This window comes from Pteropus alecto, unplaced genomic scaffold (assembly GCF_000325575.1).
Source record: "Pteropus alecto unplaced genomic scaffold, ASM32557v1 scaffold44, whole genome shotgun sequence".
Taxonomy (NCBI): Eukaryota; Metazoa; Chordata; class Mammalia; order Chiroptera; family Pteropodidae; genus Pteropus; species Pteropus alecto.
The window spans coordinates 8199333-8221709 of record NW_006436812.1 but is presented as its reverse complement, the minus strand read 5'-3'; the positions used below and the strand labels follow the sequence as shown (position 1 = coordinate 8221709).

Genomic DNA, 22377 nt, shown 5'->3' with positions numbered 1-22377 from the left:
GGACATCCATGTGCAAGATAACAAAATTGGACCCTGACCTTATATCATATTCAAAAGTTAACTCAAAATAATTTTAAGACTTGTTCTTATTGCTGCATGTACTGCAAGGATGACCATTCTCAACAAATAGACTGTCGACATTCCAGAAAATGTAGGCATCACTCTGAAGGGACGCACAGTTACTGTTAAGGGCCCCAGAGGCACCCTGTAAAGGGACATCAATCACATCAATGTAGAACTCAGTCTCCTTGCAAAGAAAATGAAGAGGCTCTGGATTGACAAATGGTGGGGAAATAGAAAGGAACTGGCTACTGTTCGCACTATCTGTAGTCATGTACAGAACACAATCAAGAGTGTTACATTGTGCTTTCGTTGCAAAATGAGGTCTATGTATGCTCACTTTACCCATCAGCACTGTTATTCAGGAGAATGGTTCTCTTGCTGAGATTTGAAATTTCTTGGGTGAAAAATACATCCACAGTGTTCAGATGAGGTCAGGTGTTGCTTGTTCAGTAGCTCGAGCCCAGAAAGATGGGTTAATTCTTAAAGAAATAACATTGAATTTTATCAAATTCAGCTGCTTTGATTCAACAAGCCACAACGTTAAAAACAAGGATATCAGAAAGTTTTTGTATGTTATCTGTGTTTCTGAAAAAGGAACAGTTCAGAAGGCTGATAAATAAGGTCTAAGATATCCAGCTACAGAAAAGCCAAGATGTCAGAAGATTCCTCAGACTTATCTGTGATATTTTAAAGGTACAATAAAAGTTGTGTATTGAGAAAAAATAATTTTAAGACCTAAACATAAGAACCAAATTTATAGAACTCTTAGAAGAAAACATAGGGGGAAATATTCACAATACTGTGTTTGGCAATGATTTCTTGGATATGACACCAAAAGCACAGGCACCAAAGAAAAGTAGGTAGACAGGACTTCACCAAAATTATAAACTTTGTGTATCAAAGGTCACTATTAAGAGAATGAAAAGGCGACCCGCGGAATGGGAAAAAGATTTGCAAATCATTTATCCGATAAGGAATTCATATCCAAAACATATGGAGAACTCCTAAAACTCAACAACAAAAACAAACAACCCAATTAAAAAATGGGCAAAGGACTTGAATAGACATTGCTCCAAAGATGATATACAAATGACTGACAAGCACATGAAAAGATGCTCAACATCACTAGGGATCATTAGGAAAATGTAAATCAAAACCACAATATGATACCATTCACATCCATTAGGATGGCTACTATTTAAAAACAAAAACAAAAGCAGAAGTAGAAAATAAGGAGTGTTGGTGAGTATATGGAAAAATTGGAACACTCATGTATTGCTGGTGGGAATGTAAAATGGTGCAGCCATTGTGGAAAACAGTATGGCAGTTCCTCAAAAAGTTAAACATAGAATTACCATATAATCTAGCAATTCCATTTCTAGGTATATACCAAAAGAAAAAAAAGAAAGAAAGAAAGAAAGAAAGAAAAATAAAAAGAAAAAAAAGAAAGAAAAAGAAAGAAAAGGAAAAAAAGCAGGGACTCAAAGAGATACTTGTACATCCATGTACAGAGCAGCGTTATTTACAGTAGACAAAATATGGCAACGACTCAAGTGTCCATAAATAGATAAATGAATAAACGAAATGCGTTACACACACACACACAATGGAATATTATTCAGCCAGAAAAAGGAATAAAATTCTGACATATGCTTCAATATGGATGATCCTCGAGGACATTATGCTAAGTGAAATAAGCCAGTCTCAAAAAGACAAATGCTGTATGATTCTGCTTAGATGAAGTACCTAGAGTATTCAAAATTATAGACACAGAAAGTAGAATGGTGGTTGCTAGGGGCCTGGAGGGAGGGCAGAATAGGGATTTAGTGCTTAATGGGTACAAAATTTCCGTCTGGCAGGATGAAAAGAGTTCTGGAGATGGATGGTAGTGATAGTTGCATAACAATATGAATGTATAATACCACTGAACTTTACAATTTACAATAGTTATGATGTTAAAAAAAAAAAAGATGAGGAAACACAATCCAACTTATGCTATGAGACCAGTTTTACCCTAGACACAGACATCACAAGAAAAGGAAACTACAGAGCAGTATCCCTTATCAATATAGATGCAAAAATCCTTAAAAAATGTTAGCAAACAGAATCCAGCATCATATAAAAAAGATTATATTCCATTCTGACGCTGTAAAGAGCTTGAAAGTCATCACTCCCATTCCCACAACAAGAAAAGAAAAGCCAAATAAACTGAAAATTAACAACTCTTCTTAAATCCATCAAAGAATGGAGGTCAGAGGACAAACTAACACTTCGAAAACTGGAAAGACAGGCAAATACAGAGAATCACAATTTACCAAGCATAGAAGCAACTGGAACCAGGAACTGGTAGGAAAACTTAAACTGTAATCTATAAACTGCTAGAGGCTGAGTGTGGACTAGCTTGAAGTTTAACTCCTGGAGGCTCAGTCTTGGTAGGGGGGGAGGGGCACTCCTACACTTGGTAACTTTTACCTCTAGGAGCTCACCAAGTTCTCATGATGAAGACTGGATAAAAATTCCCTCCTGCTTCCAGGAGGAACAAGAGAAAAGTAACAGAATGCCCAGAGCATTCTGTTCTCTATCTGCCTTCAAGGGAAACCACTTTACCAGAGCCTAAACTATGTTGGGGAATGGAAAGACCCAACTTAAGCCCTCTCTGACCTTCCTGTCTCATCTCCATGTGGGAAAAGCTGAGATCTTATAAAGACCACAGCCAAGGCACAGACCCAGTAAAATATTGAAACCAAATCATAGAATTATAGACGACTTCCCCTTCCACCATACCTTACCACTACATCAGAAAGACTCCAGTATAACAGGATTACAGCTGAAAGAACTGCAAGGCTCAGACTCTATTTTAGGAGTTTAGAAGTTCGAAAAACAAGAGGAAAGACTGCCTCCCCATCCCCACCCTCCCCCCAATAAAAGGACACTCAAGAAAATTGAAGGCTTGGACACCTACAACTACAGCAAGCAATAAACACAGCATAACTCCTGAACACAAAACCTTACACTAAAGGCCTGTGTATTTCAGTTTCATTAGCGAATACATCATGTCTGGCTTACAACATCATGAGGCAGGATAGTTAGCTAGGGAAGTTCCTCCTCTCCTCCAGGATGTGGCTCCGGAATTTTTCCTTAGTCCTTTACTCAGTCCTTTCCCTGTGGCTCTGGAATTTCTCCCTTGTCCTTTATTCAGCCCTCTCCCTATTTTGATTTCAGGTGTGAAAATTCAGGCATGATAAACAAGCCAAGGCCAAGAGACAAGGTAGATGGTCTTGGACTGCCCCCTCCCCTCCAAAGTAGCATGAAAAACAAGCCAAGACTGGGAGCCAGGACAAATGGTCTTGGGACACCTCCACCCCCCAAAAAACAAAAGCTCATAATTCAGACAGCTTGGGGCAGACTCTCCACTTTAAAGTATGTACTTTAAAGCTTTGTGCAGTAGCAGTATTGTAACCAATGAGGTTTATCCAAGGCATAATTATTGCTAATTAAAGTGTGTACTTTGCTTTAATAAAACTTGTGCTTTCCTGCTTGCTGTTTGTCATGTCCTTAAATTCTTTCTAGCAGCTTAAGACAAAATCTGATCACCAGAGCTCCAGGTCAGGGTCCCTGTTTGGATTCCGCCTCATCGAGCTCTCTGACATCACTAAGATTATAAGGCATGTTAAAAGACAAAAAACAGTCTATGGCCATGCCACCCTGAATGTGCCCGATCTCGTCTGATCTCGGAAGCTAAGCAGGGTTGGGCCTGGTTAGCACTTGGATGGGAGACCACCTTGGAATACTAGGTGCTGTAGGCATTTAAATTAAAAAAAAAAAAAGGCAAAAACAACAAAACAAAACATAGTCTGAAGAGACAAAACAAAGAACTAGACTCATATGTAGTAGAAATCTTGGAATGAGACCAGGAATTTAATGACTATGCTAAGGGCTCTAATGGAAATAATAGAGGGCAACATGCAATAACAGGTGGGTAATATAAGCAGAAAGATTGAAACATTAAGTAAAAATTAAAAGAAAATACTAAAAACCAAAAATACTTGATGAAAATTAAGAATACCTTTGACGGGTTCATCAGTAAACCGGACACAACAGAGGAAAGAATCAGTGAGCTTGAAGATATATTAATAGACACTTCCCAAAAAATGTGAACAAAAAAATTATGAAAAAAAAGAAGAACAGAATATCCAAGAACTGTGGGACAATCACAAAAGATGTAACATACGTGTAATGGAAATACCAGAAGGAGAAGAAAGGAACAGAAGAAATATCTGAGAATTTCCCAAAATTAATAACAGACATCAAACCACAGATCTAGGAAACTCAGAGAACACAAACCAGGATAAATACCAACAATTCTATACCTAGACATATATTGACACTGCAGAAAACCAAAGGCAAAGAAAATCTTGAAAAGCCAGAGGAAATAAAACACCTCACAAACAGAGGAACAAGGATCAGAATTACATTAGACTTTTTTTCATAAACATGCAAGCAAGAAGAGAGTGGAGTAAAATAGTTAAAGCACTAGCGGGGAAATCCTACAATTCTGTATCCAGTAAAATTATCCTTCAAAAGTGAAGGAGAAAAATGGTTTTCTCAGACAAACAAAAACTGAGATAATTTGTAACCAGTAGATCTGCTCTCAGGAAATGTTCAAAGAAGTTCTTTAAAATGAAGGAAATGATATAGGTCAGAAACTCAAATCTCTGTTAAGAAAAGAAAGAATGTTAAAGAAGGAGTACATGAAGGTAAAATAAAACCTTTATGTTTTTTATTCTTAATTAGTCTAATAGAGAATTTTTGTTCAAAATAATAATAGCATCAATGTATTGAGGGATGACAGCTATGGAGAAGTAAAAGAATGACAGCAATGTTACAAAAGGTTAGGAGGGCGGAAGTGGGAATACTCGGTTATAAAATACCTGCATTATCCGTGAAGCCATATTTGCAAATGGGCCTAGATTAGTTGTGACTGTATACTAAAAAGTCTAGGGAAATCCTAATACCAAAACCATTAATACAGGAAAGAAAAACTATAGGCCAATATCTCCTGAACATAGATGTAGATACTCTCATCCAAATATTAGTGAATTGAATCCATCAGTGTTTAAAAAGAATTATACATTATGATTTATTCTAGAGATTCAAGCCTGATTCAACATTTGAAACTCAATTAATATAATCTATCACATCAATAGGATAAAGAATAAAAATCATATGATCATATGATCATATCAACAGATGCAGAAAAGGCATTTGACAAAAACCCGTTCACTCAGCAAACTACAGAGAGGAACAAAAACCTGTAGCTAACATACTTAATTGTGAGAAACTAGATGCCTTTCCGCTAAGACTGGGATTTAGGCAAGGATGTCCCTTCTCCCACTAGTAGTCAACATAATACTGGAAGTCCTCGTTGGTGCTATAAGACAAGAAAAGGAAATAAAATGTATACAGATTGGGAAGGAGTAAAGCAACTGTCTTTGTTGCAGATGACGTGATTATCTATATACAAAGTCCCAAAGAGTCAACAAAAAACTCTTAAATAAGAAATGATGTAGTGCCAGATGGGTGCTGGAGTAATCAAGAGGATCATTTCATGGATTGTATAAATGTCTAACTTTTTAAAATTTTAAATAAAAAATAAAATAAACGATGTCCACTTTTACCACATCTATTCAAACTAGAGTTTCTAGGCAGGGCAATAAGATGAGTTTGAGAAGAACTGATGTTAATTCTTCTGTTAATGTTTGGTAGAACTCACCAATGAAGCCATCTGGTGCAGAGCTTTTCTATGTTGTGAGGTTTTTCATTAGTGATTCAATCTCTATTCGTTACAGGTCTATTCAGATTTGCTATTTCTTCATGATTCAGTTTTGTTTGATTTGTGTTTCTAGGAATTTGTCCATTTCATCTAGCTTATCCAATTTGTTGACATACAGTTGCTCATAACACTTCTCGAGAATTTGAAATTATAATATCAAGCTGATTCTAACTTATGCTGCCTCTTCCTCCCTCTTTCCTTCCTCGCAGTTCTATATCTTTTCTCCCTATCTCTTATTAGCTACTTTCCATTTTTAAGCCTTTCTGGCCCTTCACTCATCTTCAACCTGTCTCTTTTTCTTCTTTCCCCGACTTCCCTTTATCCCTCCTTCCCTTCCAGGTTCCCACTTCCAGATATACCCAGAGCTTCACTCATGGATCCATGGAACTTCTTTGCACTGCACACATGTTCTTTCAGCATAAGGGCTGTCATTGGTCTGGTTTATTCCAGATACACTGGCATGCCCCAGACACATTTTGGCCTAATTTCTAGAAGTAGAGCAGAAGGAAGAAGAGGAGAATGGTTCTAACAAGGCCTTTCTTTCAGGTTTTATTCCCTATTGATACCCCAAAGCAGTATAAGAACTCCACGGTTCCAGCGGCATTTTCAGGACATCGATATAACCAGTAAGGAACAGCACATTGAGACTTTCTTCTGGGTCACTGGTAAGGAAGCATCCCCATACCCCCTCCCTCTGGTTTCTTTCACATTTTTCTCTGAGTCCTCTTAATTACAGTCAAAGGCTCTATTTCCTCAACCTACCTTGTCCCCAAGAGAAGATATTTCTTGGGGCTGACCACTCTCAAGCTTTCAGATGCCTCTTTCTATCACCCTCAACTGACCCATAATCCCACATCCCCTGAGGTGCCTGCATCTGAGATAGAAGATTCCAGACAAATGGGTGGAAATGTTTATAATAATATATTCTTCCTCTTTCTCTTTTCACACTCCTCTAGCTGCTATCCCACCCCATTCCCTTGTTCGCAGTCTAGGTATTTTCAAGGGAGACTACCATTCTTTTCTGACACTTCAAAGGTTTCTATGTACTAGGGGTCCTCCAGGCCTGGTGGCTGTGGAATGGGAAGGACTACCTAGTGACCGATGCTGGATTCTCCAAACAGACCTGGATGATACCTCTGACCTGGAATTGCTCTAAGCCTGACCCTATAGCCCTAAGATAAGGAGCTAACTTTATCTTTCATGTGGTCCACCCTGGGGCATACTTCGAAGCAGATACTGTGATTGAAGTTCAGAGAATGTGCAAAGCAGTTTACAGAGCCTGCAGATGAGGTCAAAGAAGGTATGGAAAGGTCAGTGAAGAGTTCAGAGAAGGTACAGAGCATGGAAAGGAGAGATACAGGAGAAGGTTATTGAGAGAAAGTCTACATGAGGAGTTTGTAAGATAACAAGTTTATTTTCAGCTTCTAATTCTCCACTGGCCTATAAACATGAGCAGTCAAAATTTTATACTGTAAAATGTATCCTCTCAGCTCTGATCCCTTCTCTAGCTTTTATCTTCTCCTTCCTATACTCTGGTTTCTCTTCAGATCGCATAAATCTTTTGCCTTTTACTATCTTCTCCTTCCTTTGCTTTATTGCCAAATTTACAGAGAACAGTCTCCACGTGCTTAGCTAGCTCCATCACTCTTCTCGACCTCCCACTGCCATCAATTTCACCCCTTCATGCCTATAAAATTGCTCTCCAAATTGCCACATCAAAATTCAGAATTGTTAAAACTCCTTTGATTCAGCCCACACTTATTGAACTCTTTGTGGACCAGACACTTGACCTGTAGCAGTGGTTCTCAAATTTTTTGTCTCAAGTGGTTCTCAAATTTTTTATACTCTTAAAAATTATTGAGGACCCCTATAAACTTTAGGTTATGTGGGTTATAGCAATCGGTATTTATCCCACTGAAAATTAAAATTAAAACTAAGATGTTATTTAAGTGTTAATTTATCATTTAAAAATACCAATATAAAATAACTACATTAACGTAAATAATATAGTTTAAAAAAATAACAACTATATTTTAAAAAAACAAATTTACTGAAAATAGCTTGTTTTACATTTTTGTAAATCTTTTTAATGTTTGGCCTAATAGAAGGGAACTGGCTTCTCATATCTGCTTCTGCATTCACTGTGGCTTGCTTGATTGTGTTGTTCTGGTTGAAGCTTACAAAGAAAATCCAACCTCACTCAGATATGCAGATGAAAAACAAGAGTATTTCTCAATGTGGATATACTTCTTTGATATAACACCAAAATTTGACAGTTGTTTTTTAAAAGGTTAGTTACAAATGTGGGAGGTAAAACCTTATCAATGAACATATCATACTCTGTCATATTAAAAGCCAGTGGTCTATCTTTACAACCAATTTTATTGGGGGAAAAAAGTATTGGGAAGCTGTTAGGATCTTGAAAATGGATATGTTTTTGAAAAAAATTCTAATTTTCACTTAAAAGGTATCACTAACAACACCGCCGGTTTTTTTCTTGGTGTGCCAGGCTTACTTGGTTCATTTTTAAAGACATGTCTGCCAGATACTCAACTCTAAATAATAGCAATTTGTTCTTCATTCTCATAAGTAAAAATAGTTTTATTTTTTTTAAAAAAGTGACTCGTTCAGCTCACAACTGCATCTCACAAGTGACTTTCCCTGAGATAACCATTGCGACTCACTATGCAGCATAAGTGCTTTATCTGTATTTCCCGCTTTGACATGCAGAATATTAAAAAGATAGGCATTCAAGGGGTGAGACAATAAAATTGATCATTTTTAATGCTTAGAAAAGGTCACTGGATTTTTTTTTTTTAGGTGAGGCAACCCTTGATTGACCTCACAGATTGCAAGGACCTCATCAACTTACAATCCCTTATTTTTTTACACCTACAGCACCTGGTCTTCCTAGGTGGTCTCACCATCCAAGTACTAACCAGTCCCGACCCTGCTTAGCTTTCGAGATCAGCCAGGATCGGGCTTGTTCAGAGTAGCATGGCTGTAGATGGAAGACTTTTTTTTTAAGTGCATACCGGTGAAGAGTACTATTAGTATAGTGTGCCAGTTATCAATTTTTTGCCTCTCAGCTGCAAATCCATGAATTGCTCTGCTTTCTACTGAGTTGGAACTGGCAAACATTTCTTGACAGTAGAGGGCGTTGGAGTGACTCTGGAGGAAGAAGGTTCTCCTGGTTCTTCTAGGTTTGTTTGTTTGTTTTTTTCCCTCTCTGCGATTGTGGCAAGCAGCACCACACAGGACTCCTGGTGGCATTTCACTTTCAGCTTGCCAGTCCCAGTTCATGGTTCCTTGCCTCACATTAGCACCCCAATGAGAGGGTTTTCTGCTTCTGGTTCTCTGGCCACCAGCCTGGGTCTGATGCCTGGGGCATCCCAACAAACTTCTCCACTGGGCTGCAGCCACATCTCTCCAATGAGGTCTGAATCCCAGACTTGGAGAGGGCACTTCCCTTTCAAGTTTGTTCCTTCCTTGGGTACTATTCCTCTGCCTTTATTTTTTAGAGTTTTCTTTTATTCACACTTAGTAGTAATTCCTATAAATAAACTTCCTTTTTACATTACTGTGTGGTTTCTGCCTCATGATTGGATCCTGACTGATACAGAATTAGTACCAAGAGTGTTGCTAGGAGACAGACCCACAGGATGGAATTTTGGGATTGGTTTGGTCATTCCACTGGGTTTGAGCACTGTTGTGAGCTCCTTGACAATAGGAAATAAGATGTTGGTAATCCATGACATGCAGTAGCATCACAATTAATCAGGCTATCACCTGTGGCTTATTTTGATGAAGTACCAACTAAAGTACCTGCCTGCTGCAACTGGCTGCTGCATTTGACTATTATATCAGTAATGATGACTGTGGTGTGGGAAGGATTCTTCTTCAAAGTGCACTGGATTGCTTACAGAGAGAAAATGGCAAATTCAGGTCTTTTAACTGTCAGCTCACGTCACAATCTCAGAACCAGAGAGCTTCCATAATAGCCCTAAAAGTATCTATTATTTTTCATGGCCACGGTGCTGATTTTGCTTGCAATAAAAACAAAACTTAACTGTATAGAGAAGTTCTCTTTCCAGCCAAGATGGAGTAAAAGGGACCAAATTTACCCTTCCAGGAATAAGTAAAATTCTTTTTTCACAGAATACATGATCATCATGTATAAAGTCCAATGGAATCTGAAAAATGATATTAGAATAAATAAGTGAGTTTGGAAAGGTTGTGGAATACAATATCAATTGTATTTCTATATTCTAGCCACAGAAATAGAAAATTAAAATTTAAAAATACCATTTACAACAGCATCAAAAATATGAAATACTTAGGAATAAATCTAACAAAAGTTGCGAAGACATATGTGCTGAAAACTATAAAATATGTCAGAAAAATAATCTCAATAAACTGAGAGCTATACTTTGTTCATGAATTGGAAGACTCAAATATTAAGATAGCAATTCTTCTCAAATTGGTCTATAGATCAATTTTCAAAGTAATACCCAACTAAATTCCTATAGACTTTTTTTTTGTAGAAATTGACAAGCTATTTCTAAAATGTATATGGAAATGAAAACTCAAAGCAACTCTGAAAAAGAAGAGCAAAGTAGAGGGCTACCACTATAGTAATTTCTAGTATCATTATAAAGCTACAGTAATTAAACCAATGTAGTTTTATTGTAAAGATAGGTAAATTGGGTTCAGTCCTCGAGCCATCAGTGCTCTGTGGTTTTGGAAGCTTCTTGCGTGTCGGCCTGTGTGCGCATGCGCCGACATGGCCTCAAACAACTATACCCAACAAGCAACCCAAAGCTGTGGGGCTTACCCCACCCAGCCTGGACAGGGCTATTCCAGCAAAGCAATCAGCCCTATGGACAGCAGAGTTACAGTCAGTCAGCGGACACTTCAGGCTATGGCCAGAGCAGCTAAGGTTCTTATGGACAGACCCAGAAGAGGTATAGCACTCAGCCAGCTCCCCAGGGATATGGCTCAGCGGGTGGGTATGGCGGCCAGAGTTCTCAATCTTCTTACGGGTTGCAGTCCTCCTACCCTGGCTATGGCCAGCGGCCAGCCCCTAGCAGCACCTCGGGAAGTTAACAGTAGCAGTCCTCAGAGCAGCAACTATGGGCAGCCCCAGGTTAGGGGATATGGTCAGCAGTCTGGCTATGGTGGACAGCAGCAAAGCTCCTATAATCCTCCTCAGGGCTACGGACAGCAGAACCAGTACAACAGTAACGGTGGAGGTGGCGGATGTAACAACGGTCAAGATCAATCCCCCATGAGCGGTGGTGGCAGTGACTACGGGGGAGGCCAGCAGGACTGAGGGGACTGCGGCCCGGCAGGGGGTGGTTACAACCACAGCAGTGGTGGCTATGAACCCAGAGGTTGTGGAGGTGGCTGTGGAGGCAGAGGAGGCATGGGAGGAAGTGACCGTGGTGGCTTCAATAAATTTGGTGGCCCTCAGGACCAAGGATCACATCATGACTCTGAACAGGATAATTCAGACAATACCATCTTCATATAAGGCCTGGGAGAGATTGTTACAATTGAGTCTGTGGCTGATTATTTTAAGCAGATTGGTATTATTAAGACAAATAAGAAAACTGGACAACCTATGATTAATCTGTACACAGACAGAGAAACAGGCAAGCTGAAGGGAGAGACAACGGTATCATTTGATGACCCATCTTCTGCTAAAGCAGCTATTGACTGGTTTGATGGTAAAGAATTTTCTGGGAATCCTATCAAGGTCTCATTTGTTACTTGGCGAGCAGATTTCAATCGAGGTGGTGGCAATGGTCGTGGAGGCCGACGGCGAGGAGGACCCATGGGCCGTGGAGGCTATGGAGGTGGTGGCAGAGGTGGCAGTGGTGGTGGTGGCCGGGGAGGATTCCCCAGTGGAGGTGGTGGTGGTGGAGGACAGCAGCGAGCTGGGGACTGAAAGTGTCCTAATCCTACATGTGAGAACACGAACTTCTCTTGGAGGAATGAATGCAACCAGTGTAAGGACCCTAAACCAGATGGCCCAGGAGGGGGACCAGGAGGCTCTCATATGGGAGGTAGCTATGGAGATGATCGTCGTGGTGGCAGAGGAGGCTATGATCGGGGTGGCTACCGAGGCCGAGGCGGGGACCATGGGGGCTTCTAAGGGGGCCGGGATGGTGGAGACAGAGGTGGCTTTGGCCCCAGCAAGATGGACTCCAGAGGTGACCACAGACAGGATCGCAGGGAGAGGCCATGCTAGCCTGACTACTGAGGTTCTGGAACAGCTTTTCTTCTATACCAAGTGTTACTCTCATTATTTTGTAATCTTGTAACTCTTGATCACCCACAGATTTTTTGTGTCTGACTATGTAACTATAACCATATCTCGGGGGTCGCATTAAAAACTATCATTTTAGTTTAAAAAAAAAAAGATAAATTGATCAGTGAAATAGAATAGGAAGTCCAGAAACAAATCCACACATAAATGGACAACTGACTTTTGCTAAAGCCACTAAAGCAATGCAATGGAGGATAGCATTTTCAACAAATGGTACCAGAATAATTAGATATCCATGTGCAAAAAAAAAAAAAGACTTTTATCTAGCCATACCTCACACCATATACAAAAGTAACTCAAAAATGATCATAGACCTAAATGTAAAAACTAAAACTGAAAATTCCAGAAGAAAACATAGGAGAAAATCTTTGTGACTCTGGATGAGGCAAAAATGTCTTAGATTCAACAGTAAAAAGACAGTTCATAAAAGAACAAATGTTTAAATTCGACATCATCAAAATAAAAAACATATGCTCTTCAAAAGGCACTCTTAAGAGAAAGAAAAGATAAGCTATCAACTAGGAAAAAAATTTTCGCAAAGCATATATCTGATTTAGAATGAAGAACTCTCAAAACTCATTAATGATAAGCAAATAAACCAATTAAAATATGGGCAAAAGATCTGAACAGACACCTCACCAAAAAAGATATACTGATGGCCAATAAGTACATGAAAAGATGGTTTAATTGCAAATTAAAACCACAATGAAATACCACTCTATACCTATTAGAGTAACTAAAATTTAAAGACTGACCATACTAAGTGTTGGCAATGACATGGAACAACTGGAACTCTCATACACTGTGGGTAGAAACAATTTGGCAGTTTCTTAAAAAGTTAAAAATACATCTACCATATGATCCAGTTATTCTGATTTTAGGTTTTTATCCAAGAGAAAAGGAAATATATGTCCATTCAAAGAATGGTACATGAAGGTTCATAGAGGCTTTAACAGCTAAAAAACTGGAAATAGCCCAAATATCCATCAACAAGTGAACGGATAAACACATTGTGACATACCCATAACATGGAATGTTACTCCACAATAAAAAGGGATGAACTACTGACTCACAACAGCATAGATGAATAATTGGGCTGAATTATGAATAAAAGAAGCTAGACAAAAAAAGAGTGCAAACTGTATTATTCTATTTATATAGAACTCTAGAACATTATATGTGACTTCTACCTTGGAAGAAAAAAAAGTATTTAGGCTGAAATGAACTTAGTTAACTTTAAAATGCATCAAGGAACTATGACTGATTAAAAGATCAGTAGAGGGATGGAAAGACGGATAACTATGTGATAAGACAAAATAAAATGTTAATGATACAATCCTATTCACCATAAATTTCAACCATTTCATACTTTTGCAAAATTCTATAATACAATTTTTGGAAAAAATGACTAGGACTATGGGTTGAGTGGCTTATTTTTGAAATACCATAGACTCCAAATGGAAATGTCAAGTAGGCAGTTGGATAGATAAACATAAAGTTCAGGATACAGGTTACAACTTGAGATATACATTTGTGAGTCGTCAGGGTTTGGATTGGAGATTGGCAAACTATAGCCTGCAGGCCAGATCTAGCCTACTGCCTATTTTTGTATGTATCTGAACTAAGAATGGCTTTTACACTTTCAGTTGGTTGAAAAAAGTCGAAGAATAATATGTGAAAATTATATTAAATTCAAACTTCAGCATCTATAAATTTTATCAGAATACACCCATGTCCATTAGTTTACATACTGCCCGACCCTGCTTAGCTTCTGAGATCAGACAAAATGGGGCACATTCAGGGTGGCATAGCCGTAGACATGCTGTGACTTTTTAAAAAGTTACCAGGGCATACCCATCATGTCAAAATAAGAAAAGTGGCACTCAAATGTAAATGTAGTGTTTATTATTTAATAAGGCTATTGGTGTGCTAGATGAATACAATATACATTGACCTTACCAGATTAAGGACTCATCATAATATTCCTCACAGGAAAGCAACAGTCATAAAAAAATAGAAAATTTAAAGTAGAATATTTCACCACAGCAGAATTTCTTTATAAAAATAAAAAATAGAAAAGAGACTGGAACCAAATCTAAGTAGTTCATGTGCTAGCCAGGCAAGGGAACCTATTTACCAATGTGAGTTCATGAAATCATATTCAATTGCAGTAGCCAAAGAAATGTGTTTGGAGAAAATAAAACTTGCTTAAGACTATTAACCACTGAGAACAGTTGCTCAAAGAGGTGAAGAAATCAACATCAATAACAAAAAACAGGTGAATGATTTCAAGTGGTTTTTCTTGGCTCTTGATGACTTAACAGACGTTACCAACACTATTGGTGTTATTTGAGGAATCAATGATGAGTTTAAGTGACTCAAGAATTAGCCTGTCTATGGCCATGCCACCCTGAACAAGACCGATCCTGTCTAATCTCGGAAGCTAAGCAGGGTTGGGCCTGGTTAATACTTGGATGGGAGACCACCTTGGAATACAAGGTGCCGTCGGCATAAAAAATTTATGTGGAGCAGAAGAAGCCTTAGTTGGACAAACTTAGAAAGCTTGTGAAAATGTAAAGTGTATAAAGCCTATAATTATTATTCATATTATTCATCAACAGGTACTTCACAGAAATTATTTGAATCGATTATATGATATTGAACTAGTATTGTCAATTGTGAACTTTGTTTTTGTGGGCTTAATCATCATCAGTTCCAGGATTTGTTGTTAGAAATAGAAGCTGAATATCCTGACTTACTCTACCACATAGAAGTTTGATGTCTTAGCAGTGCTAAAGCTTTACTGTGGGTTTTTGAACTTGGGGCTTAGATTGAAATTTTGCTGAATGGAAAGAACCATACTCAGCTACTACTAGCAACCACTGAATGGCTTTGATAACTAGCTTCTGTTGCAGACTTGACAATGTTTCTTAATGAACTCATCCTAAAATTACAAGGCAAAATAGCACATATATCCATAACTTGTACTGCTGTAAAGTGATTTTGATAACATTGTTTGAATCACAAGTAATGTCAAGCTGCTTTATGCAGGATGTCAAAAGTTAAAACAAGAAACAAGATCATCATTCCCACATAAACATGTAGTAGCTGTATTTTCCAAGCTCAAAAAACAGTTCCAGCAGCATTTTCAGGACATCGATATAACCACAAAGGAAATTTTCATATTTCAAAATCCATTTAACTGTGCAATTAAGCCAAGTCTACCTAACTCGACTGGAAGTAATCAAACTGCAATGTCACAGTGTCATGCTAAAAAGCAAATATCAAGAGAAGAATCTAATAGAATTCTACAGATGCCTTCCAAACGATGAATACGCTTGAGTAAAATCATAAGTTTGTGTATTGATTGTATTTGGCAGTACTATCTGTGTGAAAAAACATTTTTCAATCTGAATTAAGAGGAAAACGTTTGTGATAGATTTTAAAGATAAGGGACACTTAACTTTGAACTCCAATTAAGCAAAATGTCATACCAAAAAATATCCATTATTTTCATTAGTAGATTTGTGTTACAAAGATTATTATATTTTTAATTTTAATAATTTTTAATTATTATACTTTTAATTTTACCAATAAAATTTATTTTCTTTGTTATACAAGTACCTATATAATATTCTCATTTTTGTTTGTTGTCCCACCACACCCAAAATTATTTACTATTTGGCCCTTTACAGAAAATGTCTGCCAACGCCTGCTCTAGAAAATGCAAAAAATCTATAGAGACAGCATATTAGTGGTTGCTTGTGGATGGGGGGCTTGCAAAAGGGCAAGTGGGAGAGATTATAAACATCACGAGGAAACTTTTGGGGGATGGATATGCTCACTATTGTGATTGTAAGTAGTGGTTTTACAGGTGTATACATGTCAAAACATAAAATTTGCACTTTAACCATGTGTAATTTATTGTATTTTAATTATACCTCAATTAAGCAGTTTTAAAAAATTAATTTTGAGTTGATAAATTACAATGACTTGAATTCAGTTTCACAACTTTCTTATGTGTTTTTCTGGGCACTGATTAGGAAAGAACGGGATTCTGAAACTTGGAATAGGGATGCCTAATTGAACCACGATGAAACTGATAATCTTAAATACCCAAATTTTCTGAGCCTCTCATGCCAGTAGAACCATCTCAAGGGGAGCAGTGCTCCTTCCTTGAAAACTCTGTGACAACCTCTTCTGAGACAGATTCCTTGAAAGGGGATGATTATCCTTAAGAGCACAACTACTGCTGTTGCCATTAGACCCATAACGAGGGTCAAATCTCCGTGTGCTCCAGAGGATTTAGGTGCGCACTATAACCCAGGAGGAAATACCATATAGCAAAATAAGTGCAAGACTTGCTCGTATTTATCAGCAGAAACCTGGGGAATGTGTGTGGAAAACGACCCTAAGGGTGTTAGACCAAGTAGAGCAAAATGCAGCACTAGGTTGTGTCAAATTCATTGATATGGGTGTACTTACTAGAGACTCTGGATTTAATGCGTTGACTCATGCAGCTGGAGGTGGCCCTAACAGTTTACTTGGTAAGCTGACTGAAACCTGAACTTGACAGTGGCCTACCTTTAATGAAGTTGAGATGCCAGAACTTCCCTGCCATGGTGTAGAGTAGAAAACCCAAAGGCTTAGGGAGATAGGAATATTAGAGTATATTTATCTTGTGAAATGAACATACTCACCCCCTAACTATATTCCAGAAGAAGGCCTATAAGACACTTCCTTCACTAAGGCATTGAGAAATGCATTGGTGAGAAAAGCACCTGCATTATTATTTTCAAATAATTTTTAATTGCAGTTGCCATATATTAGTTTCAGGTGTACAACATGGTGATTAGACATTTATATAACTTACAAAGTGGTCACTCTGCTAAATCTAGTAATGTCAGAAGTAATGTCAAGCTGCTTTATGCATCTAACACCATACATATTTTTACAATATTGACTATATTCCTTATGCTATACTTTATCTCATCATAACTATTTTGTAACTACCAATTTGTGCTTATTAATCCCTTCCCTCTTTTCACTCACCCCCACAATCTCCCTCCCATATGGCAACCATCAAAAAGTTCCCTGTATCTATGAGTTTGTTTTATTTATTCTTTAGAGTCCACATTTAAGTGAAATCATATGGCATTTGTCTTTCTCTGACTTACTCTACTCAGCACAATAACTCTAGGTCCATTCATGTTGTTCCAGATGGCAAGATTTCACTTTTTTATAGCTGAATAATATTCCACTGTATATATGTACCACTTCTTATTCATTCATCCATTGATGGACACCCAGGTTGCCTTTATATTTCAACTATTGTAAATAATGCTGCAATAAACATATGGATTCATATATCCCTTTTAAGTAGTGTTTTGGTTTTCTTTGGATAAATACCCAGGAAGTGGGATAATTGGGTCCTTCTTTGTCTCTCGTAACAGCCTTTGTTTTAAAGTCTATATATTTTCTGGTATAAGTGTTGCTACCCCAGCTTTTTTTGTTTCCATTTTCATGAAACATCTTTTTCCATCCCTTTACTTTTAAGTCTGTGTGTGTCTTTCGATGTGAAGTACGTCTCATGTAGGAAGCACATGTAAAGCACCTGGATTATTAAAAAGCTCTGTTGTTGCTCTTTGTGTAAACCAGGTATTACTGTGGAGGATGGCACCACTGAAATGGGCTCCTGATTTCAGTGGGGATAATGGAAACCTTCATTAGCAGAGGCTACATGACAGCATATTGCCGCTGAAGATGGGTGTGTCTGCTCTAAAGGGCAGCAGAGCCATACCAGTTATCAGAATGCCTTAGCCCCACTGGCAGTGGCTAATTGATCAGCATGTTTCTAAAAATGAATAATTGGCCAAACTACTGTTTACTAGTGACTGTATGTTAGGGAGAAGAAAATATCCAGACTTCTTGAGGATACTAGATACTAGCTCTGAATTGACACTAATTCCTAAGGACCCAAATGCCACTGTGGCCTACTAAAGTGGGAGCTTACAGTGACCAGGTAATAGATGGAGTCTTAGCTCAAGCCCAACTCAGAGAGGGCTCAGCTGACCCACGGTCCCACCCTATGGTTATTTCCAAGTTCCTGAGAGTATAATCAGAATAGACATCAATGGCAACTGGCAGAAGCCCCACATTAGTTCTATGATTCATGGAGTAAGAACATTATGGCAGGAAGGGCTAAGTTTTCACTTAGCCCTGGAACATCCATTTCCTATCAAGACAGTTAACTAGAAGCAATATCACATCCCTGGAGAAACTGCAGAGATTAATACCACCCTCAAAAACTTGAATGGCAGGAGTTTGACCTGTGCAGACATCAGATGGATCTTGGAGAATGACTGTGGACTACTGTAAACTTAATCAGTTGGTGACTCTAACTGTAGCTGCTGTCTCAGATGCAATATCCTTACTGGAACAAATCAACACAGTCCCTGGCATGGTGGAATGGCTTACTAAAGATTCAGTTATGGTGTCACTTGGAAGACCACACCCTAAAAGGATGGGGTTCTATTTTACAGGATAGAGTATATACTTTAATCAGAGACCATTATATGGTGCTGTCTCCCCTACAGCCAGAATACATGAGTCTGAGAATCATGCAGTAAAAATGAATCTTGCTCTTCTCACTATTATACTTAATTACTCACTTGCAGAATTTTTGCTTCTTATCTTGGCAACTTTGAGCTCTGCTTTGTGTGTGTGTGTGTGTGTGTGTGTGTAGTAGGTTACATATATCACGTTCTTTTCCCCCATACTACTTCAGTGTGTATTTACTATAATATACTTTTACATATCTATAGAGTTATCACATTCAGGAAATTTATCAAAGATGTAATACTTTATAACCTATATTCCAAATTCATCGATCTTCCCCATAATGTCTTTTGCGGGGAAGGAACAGTGACTATCTTTTATAGCACTTTTTTCCTAGATCTAGGCTAGGATCAAGTATTTCACTTGTTAGTTGCTTTAGCCTCTTTTTAAATCTGGAACAGTTCAACTTTTCTTTGGCTGTCATGCCACGGACATTCTTGAGGAATACAGTCATTATTTCTCCTGTATGTTTCTTCTTTTAATGTGTACATGTATATGTTTATTAACAGTATTAATGCATGGGTTCTTCCTTTATTCAATGAGTTATAATGTTACTATACTTATTTTGATGCTCAAATTGTGACAGATTTGGCCTCTTTAAGATGGCTCCTGTGTCTCTTTCATGCCCTTATAATTTTTTTTAGTACTTATTTTCTGGCTCAAGCTCATCTTCAAGCTCATTTGGTACCTTCTTTACTCCTGCCCAGGCTGCAATCAGCCATTTCTTCAAGGAGCCCTAGGTCCTTTCTGTAGAATGATATTTAGAAAGCAAGATTTGGGAACTAGATATGCGTAAATCCATCTATCCGTCTATCTTATTTTTTCCATAAATTCTATACTGATAATTCCCGTTCTGATCCTCACAAAACTTTTGGTCACTTTTCTCATTCCATATATGTTTCTCCCTACTTCCCCAGTGAGAACCCTGGCTCTCAACGTCTATATATTTACTCGTGTGCTCAATCCACAACACAGCCAATAGTTTCAGAATGGTCAAAGCCTTGCCCTACAGCAAACCTAAGAATAATTCAAGATTTATTTGCTGTTATTTTTTCTTTAGACAGAGGGTGCTTGAAAGTTCCTTGAATCAGTCCTATTTTTTCCCCTTCAGTGTTATTTTTATTAATTTAAAATAGAGTTGGGTTCATTTATTTACATCTATATTCGGATTTTAGGTACCCATAATCTCTGTTGATTTAATTTTTTGAATATGTTGACCATTAACATGTGTTGAAAAGTCAAAACCATATGAAAAGGTATACTCAAGGAAGTTTGCCTTCTCCTCAATCAGAGCTCTGTGGCTTCTTCCTTCAAGAAGAATGTAACCAAATAACCAAGGATCTCTCTTTTTCTCTACCCATCATAAGTAATCAATTTTGTTTTCGGTTTAGCCTTGCTGAGTTTTTCTTTGCAAAAATTTGCAGATACGTTTATGTTTTCTTATTTCCCCTTCTTCCTTGCACAAAGGTAGCATAGTTTATACTCCTTTGAACTTTGCTTTCTTCACTTAACAATATATTCTGGAAATCACTCCATATCAAGTCAGTGGTATAATTTCTAAATTGCATATAAGACATTTCATTCATTTACCAATTGAATGACTGTGTGCCAGCCGAGTTGGAAATGAATAAAATACAGTGGACTCTAGTGGAAAGGAGAGGCAAAATTATCACAGTGCTCTGAGAGCCCAGAAGAGGGAGTCAATAACAGGATGTTTGAAAGGACTTGACAGCAGAGCTTGAAGAATGAGAAAGTAGGTGAAAAACAGCACATGTAAAGGCAGAGTTGAATAAGAGCAAAGCATGTTGTGGAAATGGAAGCTTAACAGGGCTAAAACTTAGAACTGAGTGTGGGAAGAGGCTGTGGGTGGGGGAAACAGGAGTGTCCATAATGAGGCTGGAGAGGTGGCATGGCACCAGGTGGTACAGGTAATGCCAGGAAAAAGCTGGACTGTTATTTAGCTATTCAGGTCTTTAAAATACCACTCAGATCCATTCACTTCAAAGTACCTAATTGACTGCCTGCATTGTGCTAGGTACTGCAGGAGCAGTAAGATCCCAACCCTTAGGGAGCTGCTACTACCAAGAAGACAGAATTCAAGGAGCTCTTAGAGAAAGTGTGGAAAATTGCAGGGCAAGCACACAGGAAGGGAGCCTAACACACTTGAAGCTAGAAGTGAGGCAGGAGTGAAGGAATACTTCGCTAAGATTAAGGCAGATTTTTATCTAGGTGTGTGCATTTTGTGGGGGAAGAGGGTTTGAGAAGAACTCCAACGCTAATGCCCAGAGTGAAGTGAGTCTGAGATTTGACAGTTTTACTGGGATTAAGTCCACAGACTTAATTATTGCTTTACTCCATTCTCCACGTGGCAAAAAGGCTTTTAAAATACAAATCTTACCTCTGCGTTTTCTGTAAAAGGCTCCCCACTGCTTTGAGGATAATGTCCCTCTTAAAAATCTGGTCCCAGGTTACTTATGTCTCCAGTTTCATTTGTTTTTAACCTCCACCCTCTTTAATTTTATTCTCTAGCCATGCTGAAGTTTTCTTAGCTTGTTCCATTCTGTTCCCCCTGCCTAGAAATCCATCACCCAAACCTGGATTAGGTGTCACTCCTGCTTTCATCTAACTGAAATCTACCACTAGCCTGAACTGAGGGCAGGAAGTGGTTTAATTGGTTGTATCCAAAGCATCTAGCCCAAATAATTTTAAATGAATGAGGGCAGACGGGTGGAGCATTTTGAACTAGACCCTAGGAACTTCGTCCTTCAGTCTCTTTATTACCACCACAGTTTAAGGGTTCATTCTAGCGGATGGAGAAATCATTTAGGTTTAAAATAATTGAAGTTTAAAATAATTTGGGATTAGGCGCAGACATCTGCAAAGATCGGCGTCCTCAAACCGATAACCTTAATGCCCAATAGTCTTATTTAAAATAGATAAGGTAGAGAGTATCTCCTAATGAAACCCACCATCGCCACGGAGAAGCCACTTGTCTAGTCCCGGGATTTTTTTGCAATTTGACTCCGCCCAAAGGCCTCCAAATGGCGGAAGAACTGCACGCTGTCTTGATAGCTCACACTACTGCGGAGGCATCCTGACGCTACGCCGGCGGCGTGGGCGGGGCGGCCGGCTCTTCCTCTCCGCTTCTTCGGCTCCTCCCCCAGCGCTTCACACGCTCATTGTGAAGCGACAGCGGCCGGCCGCCTCTAGGGCTGTGAGAGACCTAGAGACCCTAAATCCTTGGCGCGCGTGAGCGCCCGCGATGCTCCTTCCCCATTCCAAAGCCTAGGGGCGCGAGGTTCACCTTTCTTTATTCTCTCCCGCCGGAGCTAACCGCCTCGGTGAGCGCGGACAGCGCGCCGCCGCTCCCTCCCCTGCCCCTCCCCCTTCGGGAGCTCCCGCCCGCGCGCTCTTCCCCCTCCCTTTCACCGGCGACGCGCACGCGCGCCAGGCCGGCTCGCGCCCTCTCGCTTTCCTCCGGCCCGCGAGACCCCCCTCCCCTTCCGCCTCGCGGCGCTTTCTCGCACCGCGG

At 39.0% G+C, this 22377-nt stretch overlaps 1 non-coding gene and 4 pseudogenes across 2 annotated transcripts; 4 read left to right on the top strand and 1 right to left on the bottom strand.

Moving 5' to 3' along the window:
• Positions 1-109: 109 nt before the first annotated feature.
• Positions 110-683, top strand: LOC107195830 (annotated as a pseudogene).
• Positions 684-3750: 3067 nt separating this feature from the next.
• LOC112481624 lies at positions 3751-3869 on the top strand. Its single transcript, XR_003046979.1, has one exon. It is a non-coding gene; the product is annotated as a 5S ribosomal RNA (ribosomal RNA).
• A 4916-nt stretch (positions 3870-8785) lies between these two features.
• On the bottom strand, positions 8786-8905 carry LOC112481634 (annotated as a pseudogene).
• Positions 8906-10661: 1756 nt separating this feature from the next.
• Positions 10662-12189, top strand: LOC102884502 (annotated as a pseudogene). The gene has a single exon (XR_439217.3). The product of XR_439217.3 is annotated as an RNA-binding protein FUS pseudogene (transcript).
• Positions 12190-14619: 2430 nt separating this feature from the next.
• LOC112481608 lies at positions 14620-14738 on the top strand (annotated as a pseudogene).
• The last annotated feature ends 7639 nt before the right edge of the window (positions 14739-22377 follow it).